Source organism: Hemitrygon akajei, chromosome 3 (assembly GCF_048418815.1).
Source record: "Hemitrygon akajei chromosome 3, sHemAka1.3, whole genome shotgun sequence".
NCBI classification, from domain to species: Eukaryota; Metazoa; Chordata; class Chondrichthyes; order Myliobatiformes; family Dasyatidae; genus Hemitrygon; species Hemitrygon akajei.
Genome location: NC_133126.1, coordinates 100,433,545 through 100,445,563, shown reverse-complemented (window position 1 = coordinate 100,445,563; position 12,019 = coordinate 100,433,545).

Sequence of the window (12,019 nt, the reverse complement as noted above, 5' to 3'; positions counted from 1 at the left end):
CTGGACCTAATTGCCCAAGCCCAGTACAAAGAAGCAGAATTAGGCCATTCAGCCCATTGAGTCTGCTCTGCCATTCTATTATGTTTGATCCTGGATCCCACTCAACCCCATACACCTGCCTTCTCACCATATCCTGTGATGCCCTGACCAATCAGGAAACAATCAACTTTCGCCATGGACTTGGCCTCCACTTGAGCCTGTGGCAGAGCATTCCACAGATTTGCTACTCTCTGGCTAAAGAAATTCCTCCTTTCCTCTGTTTTAAAGGATGACCCCTCAATTTTGAGGCTGTGCCCTCTAGTACTGGATACCCCCACCATAGGAAACATCCTTTCCACATCCACCCTACCTAGTCCATTCAACATTCAGGAGGTTTCAATGAGATCCCCCGCATTCTTCTAAATTCCAGTGAGTACAAGCCGAAAGCTGCCAAATGCTCCTCATATGTTAACCCCTTCATTCCTGGAATTATCCTTGTGAACCTCCTCTGGACTCATCCTTTCTGAGAATTGGAGCCCAAAACTGTTGACAATACTCCAAGTGTGGCCTGACTAGTGTCTTATAAAGCCTCAGCATTATCTCCTTGAAATTCCCTTGAAATAAATGCCAACTTCATTTGCCTTTTTTTACCACAGACTCAACCTGTAAATTAACCTCCTGGGAGTCTTGCATGATGAGGATTCCTAAGTCCCTCTGCACCTCTGATGTTTCAACCTCCTCCCCTTTAAGATAATAATTCACACTATTACTCCTTTTACCAAAATATATTATCATACATTTCCCAACACTGTCAAAATCTGTAAATTTTTTGCCCATTCTTCCAATTTGTCCTGTTGTAATCACATTGCTTCCTCAGCACTACCTACCCCATCCACCCTTCTTTGTATCATCTGCAAACTTTGCCACAAGGCCACCAATTCAATTATCTAAATCATTGACAAAGTAAAGTAGCGGTTCCTGTAACACCATAGGATTTTATCTTGTTAAGCAGCCTCATATGAAGCACTTTATCAAATGCCTTCTTAAAATCTAAGTATATGACATGAACAGCCTCTCCTTTGTCCACCCTGCTTGTTACTTCATCGAAGAGCTCTAACAGATTTGTCAGGCAAGATTTCCCTTAAAAACCATGCTGTCTTTGACTTATTGTATCATTAGTCTCCAAGTACCCTGAAACCTCATCCTTAGCACTGGACTCCAACATTTTTCCAACCACTGAGGTTAGGCTAACTGGCCCAAAAATTCCTCTCTTTTGTCTTCCTCCCTTCTTAAGGAGTGGAGTGCCATTTGCAATTTTACAGTTCTCTGGGACTATGCCAGAATCAAGTGATACTTGAAAAATCATGACCAATGCATCCATTCTCTCTTCAGTAACCTCTTTCAGGACATTAGGATGTAGTCTGTGGTAGAAATGGTTAAAACTAGTGTATGCTGGCATACTTGACCATTCTAGTACAGCTGGGCTTAAAGACAGCTGATGTGGGTCAAGAATAACCTTGGATGATAAGCTCAGTACCAGGAACTCCAATTAATAAGATAATAGGCCCCTGGAACCAGGAGGTAGGATGTGTCTGGGGGTAAGTTATGAGTCCTGAAACAGGAAGCAAGACGTACTGTTAGACTCATGCTGAGAGATAATTGATATGTCTTTTGGACGATTGATCATATACTGACCATGGGATGCCAAACAAAGTTATGTGAAGTTGTTTGTCTTGCTGTATAAATATGAGCTCTATATAACCTAAAAATCAGGGTTCTGGTGGCAGTGGAGACTGTTGCAGACTCTCTATGATATCATGTTAATAAACTCTTAAAATGAAACTCAAAGTCACTCTGGTGTTCTTAGTGTTTCCATGACAAGTCCATCTGGTCCAGGTGACTTATCCTGCTTAAGACCTTTGAGTTTGCCTAGCACTTTTTCCTTTGTAATAACAATGACACTCACAGACCTCTGCCATACATTTAGTGTCTTCCACAGTAAAGACTGAAACAAAGTACTTATTAAGTTGATCTGCCATTTCTTTGTCCCTCATTGCTACCTCACCAGTGTCATTTTGCAGTGATCCAATATCAACTTTCACTTCCCTCTTACTCTTCATATAACTAAAAAAACTGCTGGCATCCTGCTTTATATTATTGGCTAGATTGCCCTCATATTACATCTTTTCCCTCCTTATAGCTTTTTAGTTGCCTTTTGTTGGATTTTAAAAGCTTCCCAATCATTCAACTTCTCACTCATTTTTGCTACCTTATATGCCCTTTCCTTAGCTTTTATGCAGTCCTTAACTTCCCTTGTCAGCCATGGTTGCCTAGCCCTGCAGTTTGAGAATTACTTCTGTGGGACATATCTATCCTGCATCACTGGCATGTGACATGAAATTTGTTAACATAGCAGCAGCAGTTCAATGCAATACATAATCTAACAGAGAGAGAAAAAATATTAATAAATAAAATAAAACAATAGTAAATAAACAAGTAAATCAATTATATATATTGAATAGATTATTAAAAAATGTGCAAAAATAGAAATACTGTATATTAAAAAAGTGAGGTAGAGTCCAAAGCTTGAAAGTCCATTCAGGAATTGGATGGCAGAGGGGAAGAAGCTGTTCCTGAATTGCTGAGTGTGTCCCTTCAGGCTTCTGTATCTCCTACCTGATGGTAACAGTGAGATCTCCTGGGTGCTGGAGGTCTTTAATAATGGATGCTGCCTTTCTGAGACACCACTCCCTAAAGATGTCCTGGGTACTTTGTAGGCTAGTGCCCAAGATGGAGCTGACTAGATTTAAACTTCTGCAGCTACTTTTGGTCCTGTGCAGTAGCCCCTCCATACCAGACAGTGATTCAGGCTGTCAGAATGCTCTCCACGGTACAACTATAGAACTATAGCCTTTCCTCTAGTAGGCTTTAGCACAAGCTGCTCTAAAAAGCCATCTCATAGGCATTCAACAAGTTCCCTCTCTTGCAATCCAACACCAACCTGATTTTCCCTATTCCCTTGCATATTGAATTCCACATTACTGTGAGTTGCTGCCTCACCCTCCACTCTATCATACTGGTTCTCATCATGCTGCCATATTAGTTTAAACCACTCCAACAACTTGAGTAAATCTGCCCGCAAGAATATTGGTCCCCCTCAGATTAAAGTACAAACTGGCCCTTTTGTACAGGTTATGCCTGCCCCCAGTGACGTATCTAAGGTATGGCAGGTATGGCACATGCCCTGGGTGCCAATTAAAGGGGGGGGGGGTGCCACTGAGCAGTTTCTATTAAAGTCAGACAAACCATCCTCGGATAGTGAAAAAAGAATTTTCTTCAGAAGTATGATCTGTCTTTGATTATCATGGGTGAGAAGCACTAGGATGGCCTTATTTCAGAGCATTGTGTAGGAAGACCATGAAACGTTTCTTCACGAAGAAGGAAAGTGGAGCTGAAGGACGGAAGAGATGAAAGTTGGAGGCGGAGGAAGCCAAGAAGTTGAGCAAGTTCTTCATGCCCTTCTTTGAAAAGCCCAAAACAAGTATTTCGACACGTTCCATGGAGTCGCCTGCACTAGCTACAAGTTTGTTAGAATCCGATGGTGGATCAAATACAAATGTGTCATAAGTCGAGGAGGAAGTCAAGTCAGATAAATCCGAGTGTGACGAGATTAAGAGTGAGGCTGCCACAGAGAACATGGACATGACAGGAGGGGAAGACGATGGTGATGGTGGTGGTGGTGATGTTGAGTTTATTGATGAGATTTTACCTGACGAGATTGAACCTGACGACACTGAACCTAGTGAACTAGATGGTGTCAAAGAGCCTCAAACTGTCAGACCAGAAGTGATTGAACAGCATGACATTGGACTTCTGAAGTTCGACAAGGATACTGGAAAAGCAATTCTGCCTGACGTGTTGAGAACAGAAATAATAAAGCTGGGTTTGAAGTATTTCCAGAACAGTGAGGGGCCTTTCCTACCAACAAATAACCACTCAATGAACAAAACTTGGTTAAAGAGAATATTGGGAAATGGTCATGGTGAGGAAGTGACTCGCTCATGGCTGGTCTATTCCCCTTCTAAAAAGTCTGCATTTTGTATCTGTTGTCTTCTCTATTCTCGGTCAGACCATCAATCCTCATTGGAGCAGGAAAGTGGATTCAACCAGTGGAAAGCACCTGAAAGGATTAGTGTTCATGAAAATGCCAAGAATCATCGGGAATGCTTCACACAGTGGAAAAAAATGGAAAGAAATTTAGCTGAAAACAGAGGAGTTATTGATGTGGTATTTCAGTCACAGATTGAGAAGGACAAGCAGAAGTGGTGTGATATCTTGACGAGAATCCTTCACTGCATAGAATTCCTTGCGACTCAGAACCTGGCTTTGCGAGGACACAGAGTCACTTCAGCTAGACGATGACTCCAATGTGGGAAATTTCCTTGGCTCACTGAAACTACTGGCTATCTTTAACCCTGTCATAAAAGAACACCTCACTCATTTGGGAAGTCATCCTGGATCCACGTCTTACCTTTCACCAGGTGTCCAGAATGAATTCATCCGCATAATGGCATCCACTGTTTGCCAGAGTTTACCGAGAAGCATTCGTAAAGCCAAATACTATGGCCTCACGTTCGACTCGACTGCTGATCAGGCACACTGTGTGAACAGATGTCAGAAGTAGTGAGGTATGTGGAAGTTGATTTTGAGAGGAAAACAGTCCATGTAAGAGAGTCCTTCCTTGGTTTTATCCAGATAAGCCTGAAGGATGCTGAAAGCTTAGTTGAAGACCTCTTGAAACAGCTAGAGAAGGAAGAAATGGAGCTACAAGATTGTTGGTCACAGTGTTATGATAATTCTGCTGTGATGGCTGGACACAGAAGTGGTGTTTATCAAAGAATAAGTGAGAAGAACAACCTGGCAGTGTTTGTGAATTGCAACAATCACTCACTCAACTTGGTGGGTGTACGTGCAGCCAAGTAGGATGGTCACGTTTTTTGGAACCATTGAAGCTCCCTACATTTTTTTCTCTTGTTCAACACAGTATTGGGAAAAACTCAAAAACACCGTGCCTGTGGTTGTTAAGTCGGAGTCTGAAACCAGGTGGAGTGCAAAGACAGAAGCAGTGAAGCCTGTCAACAAGTGCCTTGAGGAGATGCTTCAAGTTCTCCAGGACATGATAGACAATGAAAATGAGCTCAGTGAAACAAGAAGTGATGCAAGGCAGATGTACAACCGCATGTTGATTTACGATTTTCTGATTTTGCTAAGATTTTGGAACAAAGTACTCATTCACATTGATCATATTCAAAAGAGGCTGCAGGATCCTAGCATGAACTTCCACGATGCTGCCCTGGATTTGAAAGCCCTCCAAGATCATTTTTATGATGAAAGAGAAGTGTTGGTCAGTGAGTCACTCAAAGAAGGAGTCGGTCTCTGTCAAGAATGGAATACTGAAGTTGAAAGGCATCAGAGATGAAAGAAATGAATAGTTGATGAGAACTCGAGAGACACAGAGTTAACAGCTAAGGAAGAAATGGAAAGAGTCATGAAGGGAACACTCGACCATCTTCACAGAGAAATGGATGAAAGGTTCATTCGTTTGCACGACACTGACGCCAAGTTTGGGTTCCTTCTCGATGTCAAGGGACTGTGTTACAGCGCTGACAGTAACGACCTAAAGAAGAAGTGCAAAAATTTGGGCAAATTGTACAGCTCTGAGGTTGATGGGCAGCAGCTATACGAAGAAATTTTGGATTGCAGAACGTTGTTAACAAGGCCGATTAGCATATATATTAGCATGAAAATATCAAGACCTGAAGAGCTTCTTGAATTTATTGTTTAGTATGGAGATGAGAGCATCTTCCCCAATCTTCGCATTGCTATTCAGATAATGCTAACTATTGCAGTTTCCATCGCCAGCTGTGAGAGATTATGCAGCAAGTTAAAACTAATACTTCCATATTTGAGAGCCTCCATGGGTAGTCTCAAGGCAGACTCTGTGATCTTGCTCTGCTGAGTGTAGAAAGAGAAGAAACTGAAAAAACTGACTTTGATCACATCATAGACCGATTTGTCTCAGTGAAAGCAAGGAAGGTGCAGTTATAATTTTTGTGTAGTGCCATAATTTGTTAATTAAAAGATTAACGAGCTTGACTCGTGTTTTTGAGCTGATATTATGGTAAAGTTATCTAAAAGATGGGTGTCAGATGTTTGGACAGGGGCGCAGTTTCAGAGCTTGCCATAGGCGCTATTTTCCATAGATACACCCCTGCTTTCCCCAGAAGAGGCCCCATTGATCCAGAAATCTGAATCCCAGCCCCCTGATCCAATTCTTCAGACACCCATTTATCTGTCACCTCATTCTAGATTCTAGAACATAACATAAGAAATAGGAGCAGGATTAGGCCATCTGGCCCATTGAGCCTGCTCCACCATTCAATAAGGCCATGTCTGATCTGGCCATGGACTCATCCTCATAACCCTCAATTCCCCTACTATGCAAACATCTATCCAATCTTGTCTTAAATATATTTACTGAGGTACCCTCCACTGCTTCATTGGGCAGAGAGTTCCACAGATTCACCACTCTCTGGGAAAAGAGTTCCTTCTTATCTCTGTCCTAAATCTACTCCCCTGAATCTTGAGGCTATGTTCTCTGGTTCTAGTCTCACCTACCAGTGGAAACAACTTTCCTGACTCTAACTGACCCTTTCATTATTTTATATGTTTCTGTAAGATCACCTCTCATTCTTCTGAATTCCAGCGAGTACAGTCCCAGGCGATTCAATCTCTCCTCATAGTCTAACTCCCTCATCTCTGGAATCAACTGGATGAACCTCCCCTGCACCACCTCCAAAGCCAGTATATCCTTCCTCAAGTGCGGCCTCACCAGTACCCTGTACAGTTGCAGCATAACCTCCCTGCTCTTAAATTCAATCCCTCTAGCAATGAAGGCCAACAGTCCATTTGCCTTCTTGATAGCCTGCTGCACCTGCAAACTAACCTTTTGTGATTCATGCACAAGCACTCCCAAATCCCTCTGCATAGCAGCATGTTGCAATCTTTTACCATTTAAATAACAATAATCTGTGCTTTTAATTTTCCTGGCATTTACCAACATTGTATTCCATCTGCTAGATCCTTGCCCATTCATTTAACCTATTTATAGCTTTCTGCAGACTCTCCGTATCTTCTCTGCAATTTGCTTTACCACCCAATTTACACATTTGTAGTATCATCAGCAAACTTAGATACAGTACACCCGGTCTCCTCTTCCAGATTGTTAACGTATATTCTGAACAGTTGCGGGCCCAGCACTGACCCCTGAAGCACACCACTCACCTCTGATTGTCAACCAGAGTAACACCCATGTCTCCCAACTCTCTGCTTTCTATTAGTTAACCAATCCTCTATCCATGCTAATACATCACCCCTAACTCTATATATCCTTATCTTATCAATAAGTCTTTTATGCGCCACCTTATCAAATCCTTCTGTAAATCCAAGTAAATAATGTCCATCTGTTCCCCTCTATCCACTGTGCTTGTTATATACAAATGTGTAGAACCATAGAACCATAGAACATTACAGCACAGAAACAGGCCTTTTGGCCCTTCTTGGCTGTGCCAAACCATTTTTCTGCCTAGTCCCACTGACCTGCACCTGGCCCATATCCCTCCATACACCTCTCATCCATGTACCTGTCCAAGTTTTTCTCAAATGTTAAAAGTGAGCCTGCATTTACAACTTCATCTGGCAGCTCATTCCACACTCCCACCACTCTCTGTGTGAAGAAGCCCCCCTTTATGTTCTTTTTAAACTTTTCTCCCTTCACACTTAACCCATGTCCTCTGGTATTTTTCTCCCCTGGCCTCAGTGGAAAAAGCCTGTTTGCATTCACTCTATCTATACCTATCATAATTTTATATACCTCTATCAATTCTCCCCTCATTCTTCTACGCTCCAGGGAATAAAGTCCTAACCTATTCAACCTTTCCCTGTAACTTTGTTTCTCAAGCCCCGGCAACATCTTTGTAAACCTTCTCTGCACTCTTTCAACCTTATTAATATCCTTCCTGTATTTTGGTGACCAAAACTGTGCACAATGCTCCAAATTCAGCCTCACCAATGCCTTATACAACCTCACCATAACATTCCAACTCTTATACTCAATACTTTGATTTATAAAGGCCAATGTACCAAAAGCTCTCTTTACTACCCTATCTACCTGTGACACCACTTTTAGGGAATTTTGTATTTGTATTCCTAGATCCCTCTGTTCTAATGCACTCCTCAGTGCCCTACCATTTACCTTGTATGTTCTACCTTGGTTTGTCCTTGCGAAGTGTAATACCTCACACTTGTCTGTATTAAACTCCATCTGCCATTTTTCAGCCCATTTTTCCAGCTGGTCCAGATCCCTCTGCAAGCTTTGAAAACCTTCCTCACTGTCCACTACACCTCCAATCTTTGTATCATCAGCAAATTTGCTGATCCAATTTGCCACATTATCATCCAGATCATTGATATAGATGACAAATAACAATGGACCCAGCACTGATCCCAATGGCACACCACTAGTCACAGGCCTCCACTCAGAGAAGCAATCCTCCACTACCACTCTCTGACTTCTCCCATTGAGCCAATGTCTAATCCAATTTACTACCTCACCATGTATACCTAGCAACTGAATCTTCCTAACTAACCTCCCATGCGGGACATTGTCAAAGGCCTTACTGAAGTCCATGTAGACAACATCCACTGCCTTCCCTTCATCCACTTTCCTAGTAAACTCTTCGAAAAACTCTAATAGATTTGTTAAACATGACCTACCTTACACAAAGCCGTGTTGACTCTCCCCAATAAGTCCCTGTCCATCCAAATACTTGTAGATCCTATCTCTTAGTACTCCTTCCAATAATTTATCTACTACCGATGTCAAACTTACCAGCCTATAATTTCCTGGATTACTTTTAGAGCCTTGTTTAAACAACAGAACAACATGAGCTATCCTCCAATCCTCTGGCACCTCACCCGTAGATACTGACATTTTAAATATGGGCCCCTGCAATTTCAACACTAGTCTCCTTCAAGGTCTGAGGGGATTTATCTACTCTGATTTGCCTCAAGATAGCAAGCACCTCCTCCTCTTCAATCTGTATAAGTTCTATGACCTAACTACTTGTTTGCCTCATTTCCATTGACTCTATGCCAGTTTCCTTAGTAAATACAGACGTAAAAAACCCATTTAAGATCTCCCCCATTTCTTTTGGTTCCATACATAGCCGACCACTCTGATCTTTAAGAGGACCAATTTTATCCCTTACTATCCTTTTGCTCTTAATATACCTGTAGAAGCTCCTTGGATTATCCTTCACCTTGACTGCCAAGGCTACCTCATGTATTCTTTTAGCCCTCCTGATTTCTTTCTTAAGTATTTTTTTGCACATTTTATACTCCTCAAGTACCTTATTTTCTCCCTGTTTCCTATACATGTCATACATCTCTCTCTTCTTCTTTATCAGAGTTCCAATATCCCTTGAGAACCAAGGTTCCTTATTCTTATTCATTTTGCCTTTAACCCTGACAGGAACATACAAACTCTGCACTCTCAAAATTTCTCCTTTGAAGGCCTCCCACTTACCAATCACATCCTTGCCAGAGAACAACCTGTCCCAATCCACGCTTTTTAGATCCTTTCTCATTTCTTCAAATTTGGCCTTTTTCCAGTTTAGTACCTCAACCTGAGGACCAGATCTATCTTTATCCATGATCAAGTTGAAACTAATGGTGTTATGATCACTGGAACCAAAGTGTTCCCCTACACACACTTCCGTCATCTGTCCTAACTGGTTTCCTAATATTGCAGAGGATCCTAATATAGAGAGGATCTAATATTGTCTTTCCTTTCAGTTAGTCCTGACGAAGGGTCTCGGCCCGAAACGTCGACAGTGCTTCTCTCTATAGATGCTGCCTGGCCTGCTGTGTTCCACCAGCATTTTGTGTGTATTGTTTCAATTTCCAGCATTTGCAGATTTCCTCGTGTTTACAAACTCTAACCCGTCTAGACCTTTAACAGTATGGGAGTCCCAATCAATACGCAGAAAATTAAAATTGCCTATTATCACAACTTTATGTTTCCTGCAGTTGTCTGTTATCTCTCTGCAGATTTGTTCAATGAACTCCAGAAAGTTTGTCAAACAGGAGCTGCCTTTGTTGAATCCATGCTGTGTCTGCCTGATAAATCCATTTCTTTCCAGATGCCTCGCTATTTCTTCTTTAATGATAGCTTCAAGCATTTTCCCAACTACAGATTACAAAGTTTTTAGTTTGATGCCTTCCTTTATTTCCTTAGTTATCCAAGGCTGGCTCTCCCCACTCTTACTGTCCTTGCTTTCAACTGGAATATACCTTTGTTGAGCACTGTGAAAAATCTGTTTGAAAGTCTTCCACTGTTCCTCAACTGTCCCACCAAATAGCCTGTGTTCCCAGTTCACAGTAGCCAAATCTTCCCTCATCCCATTGTAGTCTCCATTGTTTAGGTACAATACACTGGTTTTAAGTCGAACTATTGCACCCTATATTTGTATGAGAAACTCATTCATACTGTATCACTCTTTCCAAGAGGATCCCTAACTACAAGATCACTAATTTTACCTGTCTCATTGCACAGGACCAGATCTAAGATAACAGTTCCCTTGTAGGTATAGTAACATGCTGTTCAAGAAAGCCATCACAGCCATTCTATGAAGTCCTCCTTGAGACTGCCTCAACCAACTTGATTCACCCAATCTATGTCCAAGTTAAAGTCCCCCGTGGTAACGGCTGTTCCATTCTTACATGCCTCAGATATTTCTCTGTTTATTGCCTGTGCCACTGTAATGTTATTATTCAGTGGCCGATAACCAGATGGATTCAACATTCTGCTCCTTAGATCTTATATGGTCTCTCACTATCGCCCTGATCTCATCTTTAATTAAGAGCGCTATGCCACCTCCCTTACCTTCCTGCCTATCCTTCTGTATTACTTGATATCCTTGGATATTGCCAATCCTCTCCACCCTGCAACCACGTCTCTGTAATGGCCACTAAATCATACCCATTTGTACTGATTTGTGTCACAAGTTCACTGACCTTCTTTCGAATACTATGGGCATTCAAATAAATTGCCCTTATACTCACTGTGCTTTTAAAATCATGTAATCTTTTACTCTTTTGCACTTGACTTTTCTTCACCACTCTTACTTTTCTCTTTTTATCTTTTGTTTTTTTCCTTTATCTTTATCCACACCTTTCTTTTTTACTTTATCCAGACTTGGGAGGGAAAAAATAAAACCCAATGTGTCGGTTTTTCAGTGGTAGAAAGGAAATTACAATGGCAAGAGAGAGGAACTGTCTGAAGTTGACTGGAAAGGGACATTTGCAGGAAGGACAGCAGAGCAGCAATGGCTGGAGTTTCTGCAGAAAATGAGGGAAGTGAAAGACAGATATATTCCAAATAAGAAGAAATTTTCAAAGGGAAGAAGGAACTACCGTGGCTGACAAGTGAAGTCAGAGACAAAGTGAAAGCAAAAGAGAGGGCATACAACAAATCCAGAGCCAGAGGGAAGATAGAGGATTGGGAAGCTTTTAAAAACTTGCAAAAGGAAACTAAGGAGGTCATTAGGAAGGAAAAGAAGAATTATGAAAGGAAGCTGGTGACTAATATCAAAGAAGATATTAAAAGCTTTTTTAAGTATATAAAAGGTAAAAGGGAGTCGAGGGTAGATACAAAATGACACTGGAGATATTGTAATGAGAGATGCAGAGATGGCAGAGGAACTGAATGTGTATTTTGCATCAGTCTTCACAGTGGAAGATGTCTGCTGTATACCGAACATTCAAGAGTGTCAGGAAAGTGAAGTTTGTGTAGTGAAAATTACAACCGAGAAGGTGCTCAGGAAGCTTAATGATCTGAGGGTGGACAAATCTCCTGGACCTGATGGAATGCACCCTTGGGTTCTGAAGGAAGTAGCTGGAGAGATTGTGGAGGCATTAA